At 44.8% G+C, this 10,015-nt stretch overlaps 1 protein-coding gene across 1 annotated transcript in view; it reads left to right on the top strand.

Annotated features, from left to right (window-relative positions):
- The first annotated feature begins 6,457 nt into the window (after nucleotides 1-6,457).
- The window catches only part of LRRTM4 (leucine rich repeat transmembrane neuronal 4), a 977,774-nt gene continuing 974,216 nt past the window's right edge, over nucleotides 6,458-10,015 (top strand). Inside the window, exon 1 of the mRNA XM_074940079.1 lies at nucleotides 6,458-6,862. The gene's annotated coding sequence lies outside the window, so the exon portion shown is untranslated. The remainder of the gene's footprint in view (nucleotides 6,863-10,015) is intronic.

Here is a 10,015-nt window from a genome sequence, read left to right as displayed (position 1 = left end):
ATCATGCCCACAACTTTTGTTTCGGCTCTAGTGTGTCTCTTAGAAAGATATCCAGTCTTGATTTAAAATCATCAAGTGATCCATCACACCCAGAGGTAAGTTGTTGGAGCGTTTTTCATCTGAAGATATCAAAGCACTTTGCAAACATCCATTATGCCTCACCATCCCTGGGAAGTGAGGTGCTATTACTCTGGTTTTACAGTGCAAGGTTATGTTAAGCCTCAGAAGACTAGATCCTCCGCTGGTGTAAATAGCCATCGCTTCATTGACCTCTTTCCTTTCTGGATCTTGCCCTATAAGGTAAGTTAAGGCTCCACTTCAACAGAGCACTTACGCATATGCTTACATTCATCCCTGTTCCAGCAAAGCTCTGCTGTGCTTAAGTCCCCTTGACTTTAAGTTGAGCATGTGCTTAAGTGTTTTGCTTATTAGACTGAAGCACATGTTGAGTTAAGCACATGCAAGTTAAGCACACAGCACATAGCTTTGCTGCATCAGGGTCTGAAATGCTGGTTCAAGGTCACACTGCGAGACAGTGGAAGAGCGAGGAATGTCATCCAGGCCTTCCGAATCCTAGCTTCCTGGTTCAACCCCTAGTGAATGCTTCCAAAAAGACATGCATATTGTTCCAAGAAAACAACCGTGCTGTCCATGTGTGTGGCACAGAAGGTAGCGGGAAGCAATATGTAGAAATCTATTGAGATGTCTGACTTTCTTTTGTGTTTATGCTGTTCCACTTGGCTGCTACTGCAGTTGCAGAAACTCGGCTTCTGTTGTATAGATACTAAACTCTGTGCATCCCAGGGTAATGGGTGCTGTGCAAGAAATGAAGCATTTATCCCACTCTAGCTAACACGTCTGTAGGAGAATCCATCAAAATCCATAGCTGTCCATTTATCACTGCAGGTAAATGGCTCCGTTTAACTGGAGAAGCCAAATTATATAAGAGATGGTCTTTTGTCATTGCTGTTATATAAAGAGAAAAAAGAGTGAGATGGTATTTTTACCCCTCAGTGGGATGCAGAAGCGCCTCTTCCTTCCAATTTTTATATAAATGGATTTCACATTACTCAAGTACAATGCACCGCAATGATTGGAAATGTCAGAGTGATTAGAGTAAGCTGACATTTCTAAAGCATCCCACTACATGATCTGGCAAGAAGTTTCAAATTATCGTAAGCAGCTAAAACGCCAAGTTTTTATCCCATGAATGTGGCACAGTAATTTCTCTTTATGTGCAGGAAAGGCCTCTGTTGAGCTTCCTCTGATTTTGTTATGTATGAAGGGCAGAGTTTGAGAGAATGTCAGGCATTCTGGGAGTGAATTGTCTCTCTTATGTTAAAGAACAGTTTATTAGCTATACTTCCTGGACATCCTAGGTTCAATTGATATGCTGTGATCATAGCAGTAAAATTTCTATAAAAATTGAAGATAAAGCCATCAAAGGGGATTTGTATAAACAATATTGTTGCCCCTTTTAACCTGAGCGGTTATCCAATATTTACAACCTTCCAGGTTGTCTCCATTAGGACGAGAAATTGATGGTAGCAGTCAGGTATTTCTTTGGTGCAATACTCCTCATTTACAAAGAATGTAAACAAAGGCCTGTTTCCTTGAATACGTTAGAAACAAGTGACAGGAGACAGTTTCCTTGTTCAGAAAGCACTCTCTTGGCTTCCTCTTAGATTCACTGATTTGTCCTGTCTGTTCACTTTTTTTGTACTTTCTGGTTCGGTTCACATATATTAGATGGGGTGGGATCTGAGTTACTACGGAGAATTCTTTCCTGGGTATCTGGCTGGTGAATCTTGCCCACATGCTCAGGTTCAGCTGATCGCCATATTTGGGGTCGGGAAGGAATTTTCCTCCAGGGCAGATTGGAAGAGGCTCTGGGGGGGTTTCGCCTTCCTCTGTAGCATGGGGCATGGGTCACTTGCTGGAGGATTCTCTGTACCTTGAAGTCTTTAAACCACGATTTGAGGACTTCAGTAGCTCAGACACAGGTGAGAGGTTTATTGCAGGAGTGGGTGGGTGAGATTCTGTGGCCTGTATTGTGCAGGAGGTCAGACTAGATGATCATAAGGGTCCCTTCTGACCTTAATAGCTATAAATCTCTGAATCTATAACTGCAACCAAATAAATGCTTCACCCCTTGTGTTGACAATCAGTCTCCAGGGAAACCTCAGGCCAGATGGCTCAGCTGGTACTCAACTGAATTGGTCACATTAGTCTGTGGCTTGGGTGGTGGCTTCTATTGTTTCAGCTATCACTAAATAAAGGGGTGTTTAATTGCTCCCCTATTGAGTTTGAAGTGGATTGCAGAGAATTGGGATAGAGAGGACTAAGGAAGTTGTCCCATGGAATCGTGGGATACTTCCAGATGATGCCTGGGACCTAAGTCAAGCAGGGCTGTGGCTACGCTGCAAAGCAATAGGGCTTGGACCCTCGGTCCCGGCTTGATTTGAGCTTGGACCCTCCAGCCCTGCCAGGTCCTGGGACATTGGGTATGGGTCCTGGGTTAGTGCAATTGCACTGTAGATGCAAGGTGGTCTAGCTTGGAGCCCAGGTTCAAGCAGAGGCTCACATTGCTGTGTAGACCTATCCTTTGCGGCCAAACGGGAACTTCTGGTTTCTGAGTTCTCTTGAGAATCTGTTGACAAGAGTTGCAAATCCCAGTCTCTTGTTCAGACCACTACACACGTCCCCTCCCAGGTTATCTGAGGAAAAAAGGTAGCAGAGCTGTAGTCAGCACAAGTTCTCGTCTCAAAAAGTTCACCTACCCCAAGGGAAACTGAAAGGGAATCCAAAAGGCTTTGCAGAAAACCAAGACATTAGAAATAATTTAATATCTGTCGTAGGGTTTTCTACTGCTGTCCATCACTCTCGTATTTGAGCACCTTCCATGTAAAATTGATAGCAACAGTAAAGTTCCTTGTGTCATCATGCTCACTATTTCATGCTTGGGATAAAATCTCTGTTTAGGGTATTGATTTTATTTTTATTATTTACTCTTTATTGTTTTGGGGGTGGGTATAGGTTGAATTGTTTCAGTTTGGTTGGTTGCCTGTTAGGGAGTTTGGGGTAATAAGGAGTGTCAATATAGCGAGTGTTGTTATTCTGGTGGAAAGGCCTGTAACCTAGAGGAAGATTTTGCAGTATTGTCACACACTGGACTTGCCGGCTCTCCTCTGGAAGTCTGTAGCACAGGAGGATCGACTGAGAATGCTTTGTCCTGAGCTCCCAACATGCACAGTCTCAGCTCCGTGATCTGCATTTGTGATCTTGAAAATCAGAATGTATGTCTCTCACAAGGAGAAATACAGATCCCTACACTCAGGTCCTCGAAGGTAAAAGGAGCAGAAAGCCTCTTAGTTTTGCCTTTTAATTAAAGTCACTTATTGCTTTAAATTATTTCCCCTTCAGCTCCAATCCTGCTTTGAGAGTTTTTCCTATCCCAGCGATGAATCATAGTTGCTTGTGGGTGAGAGCCAGATAAGCGAGAGACCTCAGAATGGATCATTACTGCGTAAGTAAGCATGAAGCATAGTTTTTCCCTCTCCTACCATAAGAAAATTAAAACTGTTTATTTCTTCCTGTTTACTGCAGTACTTTATGAAATTGCTTGTAAGAAAATTATATCTTGAGTAGTGATCTGGGATTAAAGCATATCTCTGAATGACCCTGTAAGAAAGCAGTGATGCAATTTATGCTGATCCAAATCCCCTGAGATGCACCCCATGATTCACCACACACAGCTTGTTCTGTTGCCCATGACGGTATTCTCATATTTCTATTTCCTGTATAAAACTAGCTTTTGTAGCTGACGGTATTTTAGCACTGGTTGAATGTTCCTGTGTGTTCATGGCTGCTAACTCCTAGTGACCTTAGCTGGGTGATCAATGACTGAACACGATGATCACACCGATTGCAGATCAATAATGGATTTTATGCGTGCCAAGGTACTAAATTTGCCAAGGGGGAAAGAAAAATGTGAAGTGAGAAAGGTAAAGAGATGAACAAGTGAATTGCTGGAGAACATCTGCGTTACCTTTTATTAATGAAGACTTCGAGCCAGATGGAATTTTGGAATTAATCCAAGTGGCTCAGTAGAGTTATGCCAGGGATTAATTTGACCATTTATTTATTTATTTGTATTGTATTGAAGCCCCACTCGTGGACCTGGACCCCACTGTGCTAGACCTGATACAAATACAAAATGAAAAGATGGTCCCTGCCCCAAAAAGATAACCTCAATCTCTGATTCTTATTCTAGTAATTTCATGGGGTGGAATTCCCCCCTGTGGAGAGCTCAATTCTCCTCAAGGTCTAGGTACCACTCAGGCCTTCAAAATGGGGCATGAGTGGGATTTACTTAATGCACAAATCTTCTGCATAGAAGCAAACTTTATCCATCCATGATGAGCTACTGGCAAGTCCTTTTCAGTTTCTCTAGCACTATAGACACCCATTTTGAAAGGCTGTGAGTAGTCTACTACGTTTTTTTGTGGGTTTGCCTTAGAACAAGTTTACTGTGTATAAACAACAGGAGTCCCCAAAGGGGGAAATTCACAGTTGGGTTATGTCTGCACATATGGTGCCGTGTACAATACAGGCACTGTAGACTCAGCTAGCATGGGTATAAACAGCAGCACAGACGGTGAGGCATGGCTTAGGGGAATACTGTAGAGTGCCCTTCAGACCTGAATCCCCAGACTCTATACAGCCTCTCCACATGCCCAAGAAGGGCCTCCTATGTCCATCCTGCTATTTTTAGCAGTTGAGTGTCTTGCTGCTGGACTCTTTTTCCCACCACAGTGAAAGGCTCCGGCAGCAGGGAAAGGCTCTGACAGGGGAGAAGCAGTGGGGCAAGGCTCAGTCAGTTCCCTCTACTGGTGCCTTTCCCCGCTGCCTTTCACTGCAGCGTGTGGCTATGCACCACAGGGACAAGTACGGATGCAGGCTGACTTTTACTGTGGAGTGCAGCTACGTGTTTGGTGCTTGTACTCGACATGCCAACGTAAGCGTAGACATAGCCTTGGAGGTGAATTGGGAAAGGATCTTTTCAAATGGATCAGTCAGTAGCTCAAGATACCAGTCTCAGATGCCTTACTTCTAATGCAATGGGGAGCGATGGTGGCAACCTTCACGTGGTCCTCCCTGTTAAGTACACTTTAATCTGTGTGTACGAACTAATGCCGCCACTTTGCAGACTTGCGATCATTTGTCGACTTCCCAGTCAAAATAGCAACTTCTCCAAGAAAGACGTTTTTCATAGCCACACTCATCAGCTAATATACCTGTTGATTCGTCTAGGCCAATTTAATGTCGAGGGCCTATCTCGTTCAAAGGTTGATGGACAATAACATAAATGTCCTGGCAGTGCAAAAAACACATGTTGCGGAAGAAGACTCATCATGCCTCAAGACAGCAGGATATGTCCTTCTCTCCATCCAAAACCATCCAACACTTGGAATGGCTGCCTACGTCAGGCCACAACTGAAACACATAGCGAAAGCACTGCCAGAAATGGATGATGATTTCATCGCTGGTCTCTGAGGCAGGGAGCTGACAATGTATAATGTGTACAAGCGGCCCAACCATCCGTGGCCCTGACTCCTACCAAAATAACAGCTCCTATCTATGGACCTTGGTGATTTTAGCAGCCATCATACAGCATGGGACTATTCGATGAACAACATTGCAGGTGAGAAGCTCACTGAGGGGGCATCAGTACTTGCTGTTTGATGCAAAACAAAAGGATACTTTCTGCTCAGCCTGAGAGAAGAGAGAATACACACCTGACTTATGTTTTTTGCCCACAGACGGCAGCAGATCACCACTCATTGCACCACAAATTGTCCTGGACCTCTTCCAGCACAGGGCAATGGTGGTACACATTGGCCTCAAACTCCCCTGAGACAGGAAGATTGGAACCTGAGACAGGTAGATTGGCTGGGTTTCTCCATTGCTGTCAAAAAGCCACCAGTAGCATACCACCAAAGCCCAAAAACTTCAACCCCTTCACAAATGTTACTATTAAAGCTTCAAAGAAGAATATTCCCCAGCAACAGGAGCAACTTTGCTGGAGCCCACAGAGCAAAATGCTCCTATGGGAGTATGAAGCTGCTCTGACTTGGAATCCTGGAATCATTGGACTGTACAAGATGATGACAATGGACAGAGATGGTGGAGGCTGCAGACTTCATGAACTCCAGCCGTAAGGCATGGGCCCTTCTGCAGCACCATCACACACACAAACACTGTTAGTCACTGCGAACACCATTGCCAGCCTCCCAGTAAGAAATTAAAAGATGACCGAAAGCCAACAAATGAAAAAAGAGGTGAAAATGGCTCTTAAGGAATCCTGCATGCAAAGTGCCCCTTCAACAAGTCTCTGTCAATCCTCCACAAGAGCTGAGATCGACACTACCCTCTCTGAAACCAAAGCAGGAAAATCAGCTGGCATTGATGGAATTCCTTCAGATTTCCTTAACCATCTCGGGCCAACAGGGCACTACTGGGTGGCAGCACTATTCACAGAAGTCATCACCACTGGCAAACTCCCAGCAGCTTGGAGACGATCAAAGGTTATCACCATTTAAAAATCCAGTGCAGAGGGCAGGCCTGGGTTCCCCTGCCAACTCCTGGGAAGTGGCATGGGGTGCTGGCAATGCCAGACAGACAGCTGGTTTGGAAGGACTTTGAGTTCTGCCAAAGGGGAGGACCACGAACAAGAAGTTGCAGCTCAGAGAGCGAGAGGGGCCGCAGGGAGAAAGAGATGACGGGTAGAGACACCGCCAGAGGAGGGCAGTGCCTGGCAAGAGCTAATCCCTGGAGGCACGAGGAGAAGGCGCCACATACGGTGAGTGGACCCTGTGACAGGTGGTGGTCATTTTAGACTGTAAATCTGATTAGGTATGGTGCATACAGATTTTCATTAGGGCATTTTTTGTTTCTTTTTAAATGGAAATCTAAGCAAATAGTAAACATTTAGCCAGGGGAAACTCTACTGTTCTGTGATTTGCCCATTGGCAGTTGTAGGGTTAAAACCATAGGCAATCAATTATCTGCAAGAAGAGAAACTGTAGATTAAAAACTAACCCCTTAACACTCGGATTGTGAAAAGGGCCTCGTCACTGCTGGGTGGGAGGGTGCATCTGTCTTCATCCCTTATTAGATGAGGAAAAGGAAAATATAAACAGAGAAGAGTGCCAATCTAGTCCCTCACGTTTCTCCCACCTTGCCAAATGCCACTTTACTGAGTGGTGTTGTGGGCTATTGCAGCTGCGAGTACATCTGCTATTCCCACGCTACTTGCCATGGGGGTGGTCCCGACAGGATTTCTCTATAACCGCAATCTGTTGATGCAAATATTGACAAGCGCCATCTTCCCTTTCTGTTTTTTCTCCAACCCTTCCTCGCCCCGCACAAAAAAAAAAAAAAAATGAAAAGGAAGTGCACACACAGAGAGACAGTAAATGTATATCTTTCCCCAGAGAAATTATAGATAGCAGAGGTAGGCTGAGAGAAGGGAAGGAGGGATATCCTTCCAACCTCCACTAATGCATGTAGATACATGGACATGACTTGTTCTTGCCTAGGGGTTGGCACCTGGTTTGTATGGTGCTCAGTTCAAAAAGTTCATTTGACTTGGAAGGATTCTGTCCTGTTGAGGGAGGTTTCTTATTGATACCTCTGCTGGAAGCAGTACATGGGACTGGAAGGGATTTGCAGGTCATCAAGGAACCCCACATGCAATCATCTTCATAAATGTATCAAGCTCCATCTTAAAATTAGGTAGGTTGTTTGTCCCTATTATTACTATCCAGAGGCTGTTCCAGAGCCACACTCCTCTGATGGTTAGAAACCTCCTTCTAATTTCCAGCCCAGCAACATCTCTCCAAAACAGTCACAAATGTTTAAGCACGAACAGTGTGCTGGGTCTCATGATTATGATGCATAATGGGTTATGGCAGGGAAGGCCCAGTTACATTGTTCCAAAAGCAGTATGTGAAGAAAGATGGGGTAAGAAAGATGGCCTCGTGGTTAAAGACATGGCCTGAGACTCAAGAGAGTCTTTGGGTTCTGTTCCTAGTTCTGTCACGGACTTGCTGTGGGCAAGTCCCTTATTAGATCTGTGCCTTATTTGCCCATTTGATACTTCCTTTGTCTGTTTTTCAGGGCATGTACTGTCCCTTTACTCTGCTTTTGTACAGTGCCTCGCACAATGGAGCCCTGCTTTCAGCTGGAGCCGTCTAGGTGCTGCAGTAATACAAATTACGAATAATAACTAGGTCAAACACATATTTCCCCAGTGGCTGCCTCAGGCAGCCTAATAGCACCCAAGTGAGCCAACATTTCCTGGTTAACACTCTTTTAGCTGCTATACCACTGAGATTGATGGCTGCAGAGAACACAGCACTGATAGGGTTAATGCCCAAGCTGTACCCACCCCTCAAACCCATTTGTCTTGTAATCGCAAAAATCCCAGACTGATATTAATGAAAATGTCACACTTATCCCCTTGCATAAAAAAAAAATTCCCTTCAGTAATACATTCCAATGAATGTGATGGTCTTGTCAGTATTTTACATAAACCTGCATGAAATTTTAAATTATTTCTTTAAGAATCCACGTGTTTAGCATCAGACTGGTCCCAGTTCTTCCATGAAGCCCATGGAGTTACACCAGAGCTGAATTTGGTCCCTTTCTCCATCAAAGGCCTATTTTGTCAGGATTTCTGGCTTAGTCTTCCCTTGACGTGTAATAATTAAGCTGATCAGTGTCATGAGATTTTTCCCACCTTTTCCAGTCTTTGGGATTTGTTAGGTACATCTCTGAAGGTTGATAAGCACTGTGTGTTTCCTCTCGCTTGACACACAGGACTACAAGCTGAGGTACCTAAGGCCTGATCCAGTTCTACTGGAGTAAATGGGAAAATGGGATTTTTTTTCCCCACTGAATGCGTCCGATGAAGTGAGCTGTAGCTCACGAAAGCTTATGCTCAAATAAATTTGTTAGTCTCTAAGGTGCCACAAGTACTCCTTTTCTTTTTGCGAATACAGACTAACACGGCTGCTACTCTGAAACTAGGTTCACTTTCTGGATCTTCCACTTTCCCTCCATACTCCCTTGGGCTTAATTACCAGGGAGGTGTGGTTGTTCAGAAATTACGAGCACCAGGCCCTTAATCTTTGTGGCTGTTTGCCCTGCTGTATGGGAGTATAACATGGTGTTTACCTTAGCCAGAAGGCTGGGGACAAGCATGGTTCAGTGGGAAGGGTGCTGAGACACCCGGGTTAAATTCTCTACACTTTCAAGGCAAGTCCCTTAGTCTGTGCCTCGGTTTCCCATCTGTAAAATGGGGATAAAAGCCTTTCCTTACCCCGCAGGGGTGTTGTGAGAGTAAATACATTAAAGATGATGAGGTGCTCAGCTCCTATGGTAAAGGGGGGGTTAAATCCTTTAAATAGCTTAATATTGGTAAAGTAGTTTGAGATGATTGAATGAAAAGTGCTGTGTGTGGTCACCATTCAATCCCTGATGCTGGCAGTAAGGTTTGTTTCTCTGTCATTTGGCCCCAGAGGTAGGGTTCATGTCACTGATGCACGAGGAAGTTTGAATGCTTCTCTGAATTTCAAAGATCTGCAAAGCAGGATCAGAGATTTCCAAAGTGCAGCTTTCTTCAGTGTGGCTGGATTGCGGTTTGGACAAAACGCCTGTTCTGGGGAGGAAGAATCCCCCTTAAACCTTTGCACAGGCTACCTGGATCTCGGAACTGAAGGGTTACTCGGTGCTGCAAGCCCAGTGAGTGGGAATAGCCAGGCAGGGAAAGATGGGAGCAAATCATAGAATACCAGGGTTGGAAGGGACCTCAGGAGGTCATCTAGTCCAACCCCCTGCTCAAAGCAGGACCAATCCCCAATTTTTGCCCCAGATCCCAAATGGCCCCCTCAAGGATTGAACTCACAACCCTGCGTTTAGCAGGCCAATGCTCAAACCACTGAGCTATCCC

Source organism: Natator depressus, chromosome 26 (genome assembly GCF_965152275.1).
Source record: "Natator depressus isolate rNatDep1 chromosome 26, rNatDep2.hap1, whole genome shotgun sequence".
Taxonomy (NCBI): Eukaryota; Metazoa; Chordata; order Testudines; family Cheloniidae; genus Natator; species Natator depressus.
Note: the sequence above shows the minus strand (reverse complement) of the source record. Positions and strands in the feature narration are given on the sequence as shown.